Here is a 14543-nt window from a genome sequence, read left to right as displayed (position 1 = left end):
TTTCTCTTAAGTAATAATATAATTATTTTGGATACCAGGGGAGTTTAGAGGATAGTATATTTACCCAAATACAGTGGAAAATTCAAAATTCCATCCCTAAACAAAGATGGGTTTGGGAAGCATCTGTCGTTTTTGTTATCTGTCTCCTTGGAAATATTCCTTGCTGCACAGTAGGCAAAAAAGAGAATCAGGCTAATTTTTTAATCTCAGCCCATCTATGTTCTACTTGAACACCTTGGAAAATCACCTAACCTCTTTTAACATTAGTATTCTCCTCTGTAAATTAGGAATAATAGTGTCTATTTTTCAAGGTGGTTTTGAGGATCTTAGATAAAACTTATAAAATCATGGCATGTACAGTATAAACCCAATAAAGGTGGCAGTGCTATTACTTTGGAGTTGTCATTTCTGCTATTTCTCACTGTCACATCAAAATTAAAGCCCAAAGTCTTAAACACTACTATCAGTACTTCCAAAATAAAGTATAAACTTCTCTTTCACACTCACAAGGGCTGAGACCTTTCCCTATTGCCTTATATCTTATCAAATTGTGATTAGATCCAGAAAATCATGTTTTAAAGGCCCGGTACGTGCTGTTCTCCACTGACAGATGCAGAGAGGCATATAATCAGAATGTGTATTAAGCGCCTGCATGCCGTGCTGCACTGCAGAGATAAGAGCTTTATATGGGGAGATGTATCTCGATTCTGCAGTCGAGGCTCCCACAGCCCCAGGATCTGGAAACCATCCTCCTGTCACTAGAATGCGTGGGGGAGGATGATCAGAAAAGCTTGAGAGAGACTAAAAATTCAGTGGGCCTGAGGGAGGATTGCTGAACCCCCTAAGATATGCATACCGCAAAGTAAATTTTCGCTTGCAGGAGACTCATTATTTATCTAGAATTTTGGGCTGGTCCTCCTTTCAGATAACTGTTTGGAGTGTCTGTGATTTGTTCTCCTTCACTGAACATGAATGAGTGAGAAGCATATTTAAGCAGGATCTCACAGCCAACTCTTTCATAAATTTCCCGTGGTGTGTTTGCCGCATACCCTTGACAAGGAGAACACTGTTAATGGAGACAGTCCGCTCTGGAACTCAGCACTGACGTGGGAACTGAGAACTCTTCTGTTGTTTCTGCCAAAGACTGACTCTGTGACCTTGGAAGCAGGTTGATTTATATGCAGGTGAAGACCATATCTGCAATGGGCTGAGAGCTCATCTGAGAAAGAAGCTACATGGCTGCAAAGTGTTTATTATTGCTGCTTACCTCAGACAAAGGAAGTGGTCAGAACTGCTGCCCAGACTTCTAGGCTGGTGCCTTTGTCTTCTAAGCCCAGCTTTGCTCTAGGAAGTCTAGTCTCATCTAAACAAGATGAAGATTCACACTGTTAACCTCAACAAAGTCAACTTAAAGGCGTTTTGGAATTTGTGCTTTTATTGAGCCATCTTTTAGTCAAGGAATACTTACTGCACAGTTACTGCTTTGTACCCAGACACTGTGCTGGGAGATGCAAAAGCTGGGTAAGACCTGGTCCCTTCTCGAGGATCTCAGAATTGGGGGGGAGAGACACATATGTACCCAAACTAGAACACAGGATAACAGCTGCCACCACACTATACCCACAGAAGTTCCATGAATAGCGAAAGAGTAACAAACATTCTGCCTGAGAGGGACTAACTCTGGGAAAGCATCAGAGAAAAGGGCACATATGGCTGGAGTCTGGAGTTGTGTAGTCAGAGGTGAAATGAGAAGAGTAATATGACGAGTGGCACCAAGGAGAAAGTGTAGGACATGTTCCAGGAAATGCTAGCAATCTGATTTGGCTGGAATGTAGGGTACATAAGAGGAATGGTTGAGTGTCTAACAGTCAATGTTGTGGAAATTCTTACCATTCTGCCAAGGAGTTGGATTCCCCCTCTAGGCATAAGGGATCTTTTCATGGCTTCTCGACTAGGGAGAGATACCATGCTGTGTTGTCAAAATATGCTCTGGCAAGGGAGCGTAGGTAATCAGCTAGAGTAGGGCAGAGGTCACGTACCGGCTGATTACTGAACAGATACCTACAGAGGTATTTTTTTGATAATCAAAAGATTTTTTTATAATTTTAAACTAATCAAAAACTTTTAATATTTGAGAGAATTCACATAAAAATCTAGCTTTCTCACTTCTGCTAAAAAGTAGAGTTGACAGTTGCTGCCTGGCAACCATCAGCTAGAACTGAGAAGCACTTTCCCCTTTCAGGCAGGGCACATTGTGCGGTTTGCCAGTGCCCCACCTGCACCCCCCACCCCTGCTGTTTACTGACACACCAAGCATGTCACTCACCCATGTCTTTCTGGATCTTGTGATTGAGTCTGAGATTTCCATAGTGAGGCAAACCCAGGGTCAGAAAGATCACTGATGAATAGTGTTGCAGCGGTACTGCAGGAAAGGATAAAACCTCAACTACAGGGCAAGGACGGATTGGCCGATGGCTTGGATGTGTAAGGGATGAGAGACATGGAAAAGCCAAAGAAAACTGTGGGGTTTTTATTTTGGACAGTAAGTGGGTAGGAGTCCCATAAAATCAGAAATACAGGAAGAAGAGAAAACTTTGGCAAGATGTCAGTTTATCGATTGTGGCCCTTTGTAGTTCAAGGCTTTGAAAAATATTGTTAAGACTTGAAAAGACACTTGTAGGTTCAGTAGCCTAGTGAGAAAGCACTGTGCTGAAGGATGCAAGTGTATCATTATGAACTGAATAGTCATATACTTATTTTTTTTTCATTGTCTCATGTACTTTCTCATGAGCTCTAACAAATTGTCAGGCAAACCTCTGTCCTTGAAACCAGGAAAACAAGTAAGGAGATGGGGATGTATGAAATGCCTAGAGTGAGCTTGTAACTGTGAATGGTGTTTCATAGTGGAAATAGCAGGAACAGTTCTTAGTGCAATTAGTGTTAAATAAATGGGTAATGTTAAAGTGCATATTGAAAATGAGTTATCGCCATGAGGTAGTATTTCTTCGGGGAAAAACAAGTTAATACAAAACATGAAGCAGGCCAGGACTAGGATAAGGGAAGTGAGTCCTCAGGAGAACTAAACCGAAGATTCTCCAGCTCTGTAGGGCTCTGAAAGGAGGTACCCCTTTCAATTTTGTCCCCTACATGCCTCACTTATCTCACCCTAGTCCCAACCCTCATAGGAAGTTTTTGCAAATTAACTAGTCATAAATGTTTCTGATCATTGAAAAAATGTTATTCTCCACCCCATGAGATTCCATGGGTGTGACTACAATTAATTGTTTGAGATTTATAATCTTGCCTCATTATTATATATGTCCCCACCATGGGGTGATACAGGCAAACATGCTCTGGATTTAGACTTGTGAATATATCATCAAAGCCACAAGCCTTGTCTCTGAGTTTCTAGGTGGGGCTGAGCTGGCTGGAATATCACTGGAGTGCCTATGGTGGGAAATCGCTTAATAGCTGTTTATACTTGCATTCTGCATGGGATGGATCCTTCTCTTCCAGGAGGTTCTGATGTCACAGTCTTAGGGACTTTCAAAGGCCAGTCACTAGTGGGTCAGCATGCCAAGCTTCTGGAGGAATGAAGTTTTGAGTTTGTTTATTTTTAGGTTTAGATTATTTATTTATGAACTTTATTTTTTATTTACTTTTGTGTATTTACTTTATTGAGGTATAATTGATATACAAAGACTTGCACATAGTTAATGTGTACAATTTGATGAGTTTGCTCAAATGCAAACAACCGTGATACCATCACCACGATCAAGAATTCCTTTGTGTCCCTTCATTTTGTTTTATTTTTGGTTTTTGTGGTAAAAGATCTTCCCTCATAACAAATTTCCAAGCTCACAATATTATTAACTATAGGCACATGTTGTACAGCAGATCTCGAGAACTTGCTCATGTAGCATAACTGAAGCTTTATACCCATTGAGTAACAGCTCCCCATTTCCCTCTCCCCCTGTCTCCTAGCGACCAACCACTACTGGCTCTGCTGCCATGAATTGGACTATTTTGATATCTCATGGAAGTGGATCATGCAGTATCTGTCCTTCTAGGAGTGACTTATTTCACTTAGCATAATGTCCTTCAGGTTCATCCATGTTGCTGTGAATTGCAGGATTTCCTTCTTTTTTTAAGCCTATCTAAACATTCTGTTTTTGTATGTGCCACACATTTTCTTTATCCATTCATTTTCTAGGGGCACCTGGGTGATTGCTTATTATAATAGTACTTCAGTGAACATGAGAGTGCAGTTTTCTTTTTGAGACCCTGATTTCAATTTGAAATCTTTTCCTACTGGCATGGCATTTATTTCTTAGAGAAGGTGAGACCTGAAATAGACCATAGATATCATCTAGTTCAACATCTTTGGTGCATAAATAAGAAAACTCTAAGGCACAGGGAAGGTAAATAACTGGACTTGAATCACAAAGCAGGTGTATTAGGGATCTGGGTGAGCTGGAGTGACAGGCAACAGTAGTAGTGATGAAGCAAGACAATGCTCATTTCTCTATTGCCAAAGGAGGCAGGAAATCTAGGACAGGGATGGGCAAGGACCCAGTCTTCTGCCATGTTCCTCTGCTCTGCTCAGCACATGGCTTCTTCTAAGGGGTCTGGGATGGCTGCTCCTGCATTCTAGTGGACCAAGGTCAAACCATTCCCTCTGAGCACACTTCCATTCCATCTTCAACCTTTTGGTCAAAACTCAGTCTCATGGCCAAACTTAGCTGCAGGGAATGCTAAAAAATGCAGTATTTATTCTGGGCATCTGTGTACTTAGCTAGAATTTGGAGGTTCTAAAGAAAAAATGGAAGTGCAGGCATAGGGACCCAACTATCAAGGCATACCACAGCAAATCAGTGACATCTCCAGGACTGATATCAGTATTCTGTCTCCTGATGCCCATTTGAATGTTCTTTCTACTATGGCATAGATTTTTCTCATGCTGTTAAGACCTTTAATTAAAGCCTGTTAAGACCACTTTGAATATGCACAAATCCATCATTTTATATGTCCATACAAGATACAGTATTTCTCCTTTGCTTAAGAAAGGTTTGTATTCATTAATACCTAGACCTTTTAAACAGGAGTCAAGCAGACCCATGTTTAATTCCTGTGTGCCAACTTGTGACTTTGGGTACATATGAATCAAAAATGTAAACTTCAGTTTTTCCTTCTATCAGATAGTAATAAAATTATCATCCTGGCATTCTTTTGAGATTCAAATGGGATGATATCGATGAAAGGGCCTAGCCCAGTGCTTAGTGAGGAGCAGGTATCTTGCATTGCAAATGTCATTTCCCATCTCCTCCTTCCATTCTGAGGTTTCCTCCAACCCTAAGACAGCCTGAGTTTCCCAGAGGGTAACTGAAAGGAATCTAAATCTTTGACAAAACTCTTCTCCAGATATCCAAAACAAATTTGCTTATATGCGTCATTTTTTTTGCTTTATAAAAACTCTTGAAAGATCAGGAAGCTCTGTCATGACCATAGAACTTTACAAAGTACAGATGCCTGAACCCAAGTCCTAGAGATAATGATCAAAAAGGTCTGGGGGTGACCCAGGAATCTTCAGTGTTTAAAGCTATCTGGTGAGGCTAACATGTTACAGGCAGATAGATCAGTATGGTGGTAGCCTGAAGTAGAGAGAAACAGGGAGGCTGAGAGGCCACTTAAGAGGCTGTTGTGACTATCTAAGTGGGAGATGATGGAATAATATGGTAAAGATAGAGAATAATGAAAGGTACGTGAATAATTAGTGGGCAAAATAATAGGACTAGGTGTGTGATGGGATGTAAGAGAAGGAAAGTTGATGCCGATTCTGATGTCAGATCTCTTTCAACAATAGCCAGCTGTAGCTTTTGAAGTTTGTCTGACCTGGACTGCTTGGTTTGAGGTAAAAGACAGTAGGAGTTGTAATCCATAAAATATGATGATAAATGTTATAAAATTCTTAATTATCTGAAACAATGACCCAAAGCCAATAAGATAAAATATGAGAGACAAAAGTCAAATCTTATTCCTAGTTTAATAATTAACTATACAATAGTGTGAGGGTCATTAATTTGCAGATGTTCCAAATAAAAAAAGACTTGTAGGGGAGGCAGTTTGACCACCATGTCAGTAATAATACCTAGGGCCACAGAGAAGCAAATGCATTCTTTGGCTGTGCTCATATAAAGATGGGTATGCAGACCAGGGGTAGCATTAGTTTTTAGTGTGATGTACTCATTTCTGGGCCCCACACACTGCAGGGAACCTGGCAAAATGCACAGGATGGTGGTCAGAAGGATAAGATGACAGAAATCATGTCTCATGAAGAATAGTTGAACAAACCAGGTGTTTATCCCAATAGAGAGAAGACTAAATGGGGGGAAATAGTTTCAATACTCTAGAGTTGCTGCATAGAAAAGGCAATGGACTTCTCCATAGAGGACAGAAGTAGCACTAATGAGGTGGAAGGTATTAACACCAAAATCATAGAGCGCCCTAACCAGCCGACTACCAGGAGAATGCGCCCCTTCCGGGAGCATGTGCTATGCCTGGGCATGCTGCAGGCAGTCGCCAGGGCTGGACAAGCACTGATGACTTCTGGGCGTGTTAGAGAGGGAACTGACGGATCAGACTGACTGGACCAAATGCCTGCTAAGCTCACCTCACTTGGATGTTACTCTGTGATCCTGTGTAAAATTATAGCTCCTTAATTTCTTTGTAAATTAAATAGATGATTTGCCTTTACTAAGTGATACCCACACTAAAAGAAAGCTGTTGTCTTTTCACATGTAGGTGTTAAGAATAGTACAGGATAATTTTGGGGAAAAGGAATTCCATACATATATTCCTGCACCAATTTATCCTCATACTAGTACTGGGAATAAATAATAGCTTATAGAATTTGAAACCACATTGTCCCCTTAATGGAGATGGGAGGACTACCTTGCATTCAGTTATTCGAGCATCATTGTTGCCCAAAATACACTAGCTTAATAGAACTAGTTAGCCTCACATTTTTTTTTAAAATCCTTGTCTCTGAAGAGCTCATGATAAAATATGGAATCTGTGCCTACATTTCAGTTATGATGGCGGTATTCCTAACCACTCCACAACTTAGTGACTGAAAAGAATAGTCATCACTCAGTTTGGTGGGCCAGGAATTTGATAGCATCTCCACTGAGCAATTCTGGCTTGGGATCTCTCATGAGATTTCTGGGTCTGACGTCTCTCAAAGGCTTCATCACCTACATGTCTGGTGTCTGGTCTGGGAATACTTGAACAGCTGTTCTGGAACACCAGGGACTCTTCAGGCATCTCCTACTCACTGCATGTAGTCTCTCCAGCATGGCGATGTCAGGATCACCCAACTTCTAACATGACAGCTCAGGGCTTCAGAGGCATGTATCTCAAGAGAAACCACACTGCCTTTTATGAATGGCGTCAGTTCCACTGCATTCCATTGGCTGTGCAGGTACAGATGTCCTCCCAGGCCCCACCTGTCCTTACTGGACTGACAGGGACACATTGGAAAAAGAACGTGTGGGATGGAGTGTGTATTGGTGGTGTCATCTTTGGAAAGTGCACCTTGTCATAGCATTTCCCATGGCAAGTAGCCAGTACTCAGGGTCCCTGCTGTAAGTAAGGTATGAACAGTGCTGCAGAAGAGCAGGGAAATGAGTAGTAAAGGAGGTAGCAGTTGCATGCCCTGAGCTCTAAAGTTTGAGCCATCTAACTTGGTAGAAAGCGTTCAAGGCGAAGGCAACAGTGGATATGAAGGCATGCAAGAAAAAGGAGCATAAAGTGTTAAAAAGGTTAGATTGACAGGAATGAAGGCTGCATTGGGGGGAAAAGTGGGATAGGTAAGGGAAAGGGAGGTAAGACAATATCCTGATGGGCATCGAGCGTCAAATTGAAAGTTTGGTATTGGGGAGCAGGGACTGGCTTTTGTGCACAGGCACACAGAACGATCCTCTTGTGTAATCCCTTCCATCTACATTCTTTTCCGCCTTTGATAGTAAACATATCAACTCTGTTAAAGTTTGCTTCCTAGCTTAAACTGAACGCAGACGTTAAACCATCAAATCATTTTAGTATTTTTTTTTTACCCACCACAAACAACTCCAGGATGGCATGTACTGAATAAACTAAAAGTGATTTCTCTCTTCTAATTTTCAGAGCTTTTGGCTAGATGCAGAGTGAGAAATTCATACCTTTTTCAAGTAGCGTGGGTTCTTTTTTCCCAATTCCTCTCCTCCATCTGGTTCTCTGGAGGTCTTGGAATCCAGGAAAGTGTTAGTTCACTACGCTGAAATCCAAAAAAGACTGCTAAACTGTGAAAGAAAATTTGCATTCCAGAGACACTGAAGGAGAGAGTCCACACCCTTCTGCAGCAGCTAAAAGAAAACATCTGTATTCCCTGTCCCCTTTGTCTCGTAGGCAGTTGCAGAATAGAAAGCCCTGTACTCAACATCTGTGCCTTTCATACCTACTTAGTGTAAACCACTTTTGGCACATGGGGGTGGAGAGAGGAACCAAAACATGGAATTATTTTATTTCTAGTGTCATAAAATATTGCAGCCAAGATACAGTTTAAGGGAAGCAAATCACTCCACCAACTTCCCTCTGTGCTCTTCAGAAGGTCACAGTCTCGTGAATGGGCTCCAGAGCCGGGTGTTTGAAGTTCACGTCAACAGTGCTCTCAGAAGGAACTGCAGGGTTGTAGCCATGATGTTGGCATGTCATTATGGCCTCCCAAAGTGATGGGGTTTTCTTTTGTCTTCCACTGGCAGAAGTATAATTAGAAGGGCTTGTTTTCAACAGAAGCCAAATCATTGCCAAATCTGTTCAACTGATCTCTGGAGGATCGACTCAGCTCAGGGCCCTCTGGCTGTTCTCTTTGCCACTCCCAGGAGTTAGAGGCTTAAAGTTTTCCTTTTCTTTTGAAAGAGGATCAAGTTTGGTTCCAACAAGCTTTTCTGTCATCCACAGGAGTATGAGGACAGACCTTCCATGACCCTACTTGTTTGGCTCAGACCACTTGTGGCTTGTTATAATTTAGGAAGTAATTACAATTCATAAAGCCAGGTAGAAAATAAATATCTTGGCAGAGCTGAATTTCAGACAACTCTGAAGGGAACCAACACGTGAGCAGAATGGTATTAAGTACATTTCTAGTCTCTGCTTGCAGATCTTGACTCTAATGGATGATTCATAGTATATTTAATTCTGATCTGAAATGTGCAGGCAGGCAGTCATCACTATGTATACATGTAGCTTGAAACATTGCTTAAGCCCCAGTTTTAGGTTTTGCTCCTGGGTAGGTCAGCTACCCATGGGAGACAAATATGTAATTAAAAAGGGCATTGTCCTACTGCGTTATATGATCCACTTTAGATCGTTTACATTCTTAGTGAAATTTTTTTTTGAGAAATGTACCCTTGCTGAGATAGAATCAAAGAAGCCAAGAGTTAGAAGAGACCTTAGTTAGGTAGTTGAACTTCATTTACTTTTTTCATTCAACAAATACATATTAAGTGCCTGTTATGAGTAAGCACTGCTCCAGAGGCTGTGAATGCAGTGGTGTCTCAAACAGACTGGTGGGGAGAAAAGCAATAAGCATATCTGCATGAGGGGATAGCAGACAACGAGAGGGGCTATTAAGAAAGTAACACAGTAATGAGGCAGAGTCTGGCTCAGGTGAGGGGACTTCTTGAAAGGGATGGTGATGGAAGGCCATCCAAGAGGGCAATATAATTTCAGGTGTGTCTACAGAAGTAGTGCTATTGGGTGACTCTTCAGAGTATTCATTGCCAATCATTCATACACATAATAAAAGATTTATTTTATTATGTGCCTCCTACTGTGTGCCAAGACATTTTTCAGTGAACTGAGGAGATGAAGCAGTGAACAAGACAGAAACCCTGCGCTATGGAAACTTTTCTTGAGTCCTCAGATCAATCACAGAGCTTCAAAGGACCAAGGGGTCTATTAACGAAAATCTCTTATTTTATAGATGAAGGAATTTAGGCTCAGAAAAGCAAATGCTTTGCCTGGGCCTCACTGCCAGTGCCTGGCCTTTACAAGACTAGAGCCCAGCCTTTGGTTTGGGGTTATTTTTCTTTGTATCTATACCATACAGGGTTTCCATAAACATCTATTTTAATAATTCTAGTTTCGAGTAGTTCTGTGGTTAGCATTGTGACCCAAAGATAAGTCATTTTCCCCATTGGTGCCTCCTGTCCTCTTTAAGTTGAAGATAACATGATTGAGGGTTGTCAAGATGGCATCTCACAGGCACAGGCATCAGGGACTTCATTAGGGACCTTGCCAGGTATTTCTACAGCAAACTCTATGTTCCATAAGACTTTGTCCACACTCTGAACTCATGATATGTAACTGTTCCATTAGATATTCCAGGTGCATGAACTAAAGAGAAATAAAATTAAAAATATTACTACCAATAACACAACAGAAGTGAAAGAGAAAGAAAATATACTGTATTTTCCCAAACTCAGTAGGCCTAGAATATCTATGTGTGCATCTCATATTGTCTTCTTTCCAGTAATAAGATGACTAATGGAAAGTAGCTCAGTGGATTAGTCAGAGACTAAAGAACCAAGAATTAGGGTCGATCCTCATGTGAAACAATAATTTTGTCCAGAGTATATAACAGTACCTTATATCTCTGTACATTCTTAGAGTACATATTACATTTCTTATCTCATTTAAATATCATAATTCTGGGAGTTCAACAAGATAGAATAATTAGTATACCATTCTTTAGATGAAAAAATAAACAGATTATGGAATTTTGTTCAAGATGCTATGAAATTCCAGCTACTGGGAAGTTACTGCCTCAGTGGAACTGCTCTCAGTGCCTGTTAATAACTTCTTTTTATAAGTTACTAGTAGCAGGAATGATGAAAGCTGGCTCTAAGACATCATGCTGTGAGGCTGAGATAGGTTTAACTCCTCTGAATTATTGGTCAGAGGACCCCATACTTAGAAATGTAAGACAACCTTGTCTTGACAGTGTCAAAAGCTCAAGTAATGTAGTATACTCAGACTCATGATTTTTCACTGGTGAATGTAATAATTTTGTCAATCAGTAATCAGTAATCAGTGTCAGTTGTCATATTCTTATTGTTAAACAAGGGCCAGAATACCAAGGATCTAGAATGGGTTTTGGAAACAAGCACCATAGAGAAAGCAGGGCAGCTGGGTCCTGGACTCCACTCTTTCACTAATTTGCATTAGGCTGTTAGCTTCCCCGAATGCAGTGTCCTAGTATATAAGGGGAGAAGTTGGACAAGATGACCTTAAAGATTCTTCCAAACTCGAGCAAACTGTATTTGTGAAAGCTGTAACACAAGAGTTTGCTAAAGATTAGTAACTGGATTCAGTGTAATCCCCATTGTATGAAACTAGATAGAAAGGTACAGGAGAAACTTGTTAACTGGAGGAAACTATGAAGTAGAATAATGAACAACTTTGCCTTCAGACTTAGAAAGCATAAATTCAAATCTGACCACATTCATGTCCATGTAACACATAATGGGAATAAGTGTACTATTCTACCTACTCTAATAGGTTACTGTGGAGATTAAATGAGATCTTGTTTGTGTACACTTCTTAAACTTTAAAAACCCTACCAAGGTAAGCTGTCAGTTTTTGTTTTGAGAATATGAAATAATGTAAATTACTTTTATGAAAAACTGAAAAAAAATGTATGGATTTGAAATATCGTAATGTTTACATAGAAGGAAGAACAGCTTTTCCACAAAAATCCCAGGGAAGCAAGGGAAAAATCTCTCTGGTATCTAGAAGCCTATTTTATGTTACGATATTATCCAGTTATCCCACAGTACCAACACAGGATTCCTTAAGTAATCCATTTTTTTAAAAAAATAGAGATATAAAACATAACTGGTGGTGAAAATAAAAAATTAGGGGAAAAATCAGAAATGTAGTAATTAGATACGGTAATTCACATAAATGATCAAGGAATGCCAAGTTAATTAAATATGCATCCTAGGCCCTTAGAATTTGTAGGGAGGATTATGCAAAACTAATATTCGTAATCCAGTCAGGCTGGGTACTTTGTGTAATCTCAGTCATCACAACACAGAGGTATAGACATTTTCAGTCTTGTTTAGTAGATGAGGCCAAAGAGGTCATGAAAGTTACCTAGACACTCAAACCCAGGACCTGAAATCTCTCACTACTCTTTCCCTGTCCTTACATGACAGTCTCCCAGTTCTGGTTCCTGAGTTAACAAGTCCCAACAGACTACACCTTGAAGATGATGTAAAGGCAACTCTATGATCTTTCTTGGCTTGGAAGGAAAGGAATTCTATTCTTTTTTCTCCTCCTACAATAATCTCCATAGAGTGCTGTGATCTCTTAATTTTATTCTGGCATGCAGGTCTGACATGCTCAAATTCCAGCTACCTCCACCTTCATCCTATGCCTCATGAGTTATGAGACATTCAAGAGAACTGTTTTTTGGAAGAACTAGCATAGTGCAGGCGCTACACACTTTAAGGTAAAACACCCCCTCTCTAGGCCTTAAATGTACATAAACTAAATGTCTTTTAGTGGGAACATTTTTTTTTTAATTTATTGAAGCTCAGATGGTTATCCCAACCCGAGTGCTTCAGAATAAACAACAGTGAATTATTTACTTTGGGAAGAATGTGATTTATGGCTTATGGCAAAATTGAATAAAATGACCTAATTGTCCTGATATTTTTGGCTTTGTTTCTTGTGGATTTAGGACATATTTCTTAATTTTAAATCCATTTTGTTTAGTCCAAATATAAACAAAATCTACGTTTTTCAAAATTCTACGTTAATAGTCATGCGTGTGTTTTGTTTGTGTGATTTAACTCACACATGTTCATCTGTGATGGTGTTGTGTTTCCCCTCCTCAGTGCTGCCCAGTATACTGTTTGGTTTCAACATTTCTTCCTGGGAAATGAGTTTTCTGTGTAGGCATATCTGGGATTTAGATAATGAAGACTCTTGTTATAACACAATGTTAATTCCGAAGAGTGTTATAATGTGTACCTTTTTTTCAAAAGCCAACTCAAATCCCACCTGGAATAGGTTCCCAGAGTCAAATGCCACCACATTTCCTGCTCCCTCACCATTCATAAGGAATTACTCTCCTCTCTGTGCTTTCATTACACATTATTTATTCCTCTCTAGTAGCAGTTGGTTGTGTCCTTTGCCTCTAATCAGTTCTTATAGAAGCAACTACTTCTCCCACCACCCTGGGACCTCTGAGGGCAGGGATGCGGTCTTTGTCTGTTCTCCCTTCCACTGTACCTACCAGAATGTTGAATTGGCTCCACTCTTTAGGCTGTCCGCCATGCTAAATTAAGTAAAGTGGCAGCTCTGCTCACCAGACAATTGTATGAAAAATTTATTTGAAGGGCATTTATAAGAAAGTTCAGGGGGTATAGGCATTGGATACAAAGAGCTGTGCTCAAAAGGATGATCAGAAGTGACCAAAAGAGAGGAATGTTGCAGTTCTTATACTGAATTTTCACTTACATGTTGCATAGCTGTCATTTTTTTGGTACGTGATGACATCAAAAGGAAATATATTTTAAGGATTCGATGCCACTTACTAAATTGACTCAAAAATTGTCCCATATGAAAAAATGAGAATTCTCACCTATAGCTCAGGAGCTTTGATTCCAATTAGAAAAATCACAGTCATAGGGATACAGTGACATGAAACTTACCATTATGATTTTCTGCCTGTTTTGAGACACAGATTCAGATACAGGTATAGATTTATATTAAGACATAAAGGTAAGTGAAGGACACTTGGCAAGTACAAGAAAACTTTGAGTAAGAAACCCCATGTCTCACCGTGAGGCAGAGCTGTTGAGAGGTGTGGTACCGTGGGCTAACTTAGAGACCTACCACGGCCCGCTGATGTCTTCCTCGGTGACGGAAGGCCAAGGGGCTGCCATTGGGGGGGGGCCTACTCATCAGCAGCATCAGGAATACGTTTGCATTCCAAAATTAAGGTAGGTGATAGAATTATTTGAGTTTAAATAATGTCACTGGCATTTCATGGAGGTTTGCTGAATCACAGCCCTGTTCTCTTCTTACTGTCCCGCATTGGTACGTATGTTGGGAACACCTACACTTGAGCTGTGCTCACCAACCTTTTATAATCACGATTCATATGGAAAATGATGGCATTCATTCAGCACACTGCAGTAAGTGGGTGAGGCTTCTCCTGACCCAAGGTGACCATTCGGCCTGCTGAAGCTGCTGACCCCTTCTGACTCTCTTAGATATGATACACCTGGAATCCATTTGGGGCATACTGTGTCTTAGCCTGCCAGTTGAGAAGCTCTGGGCTTGAGGATTGTTTTGCATAAACAGAATAATTCTATTTTATGTAAAGTCCTTACCCAGAGTTTATTAATTCATGATCTAACCAATATTTGTAGAGCATCAATTTTATGCAAGGCCTTTTGTAGATGCTGGGGATCCAGCAATGAGTTTTCTAT

At 40.3% G+C, this 14543-nt stretch overlaps 1 protein-coding gene and 1 long non-coding RNA gene across 28 annotated transcripts in view; one reads left to right on the top strand and one right to left on the bottom strand.

The window, feature by feature from the left end:
- Positions 1 to 14543, bottom strand: part of LOC108392319 (uncharacterized) — a 153290-nt gene that overhangs the window by 65354 nt on the left and 73393 nt on the right. For all 5 annotated transcript variants that reach the window (XR_012129301.1, XR_012129306.1, XR_012129304.1 and 2 more), the window contains exons 4-6: positions 8220 to 10434; positions 3486 to 3584; positions 1268 to 1363 (exon numbers count right to left, since the gene is read on the bottom strand). This is a non-coding gene — a long non-coding RNA (uncharacterized lncRNA). The remainder of the gene's footprint in view (positions 1 to 1267; positions 1364 to 3485; positions 3585 to 8219; positions 10435 to 14543) is intronic.
- LPP (LIM domain containing preferred translocation partner in lipoma) overlaps positions 1 to 14543 on the top strand; it is a 628839-nt gene that overhangs the window by 586759 nt on the left and 27537 nt on the right. The gene's annotated exons all lie outside the window — the stretch shown is intronic.

This window comes from Manis javanica, chromosome 3 (assembly GCF_040802235.1).
Source record: "Manis javanica isolate MJ-LG chromosome 3, MJ_LKY, whole genome shotgun sequence".
NCBI classification, from domain to species: domain Eukaryota; kingdom Metazoa; phylum Chordata; class Mammalia; order Pholidota; family Manidae; genus Manis; species Manis javanica.
This window is presented reverse-complemented; position numbering and strand designations above follow the sequence as displayed.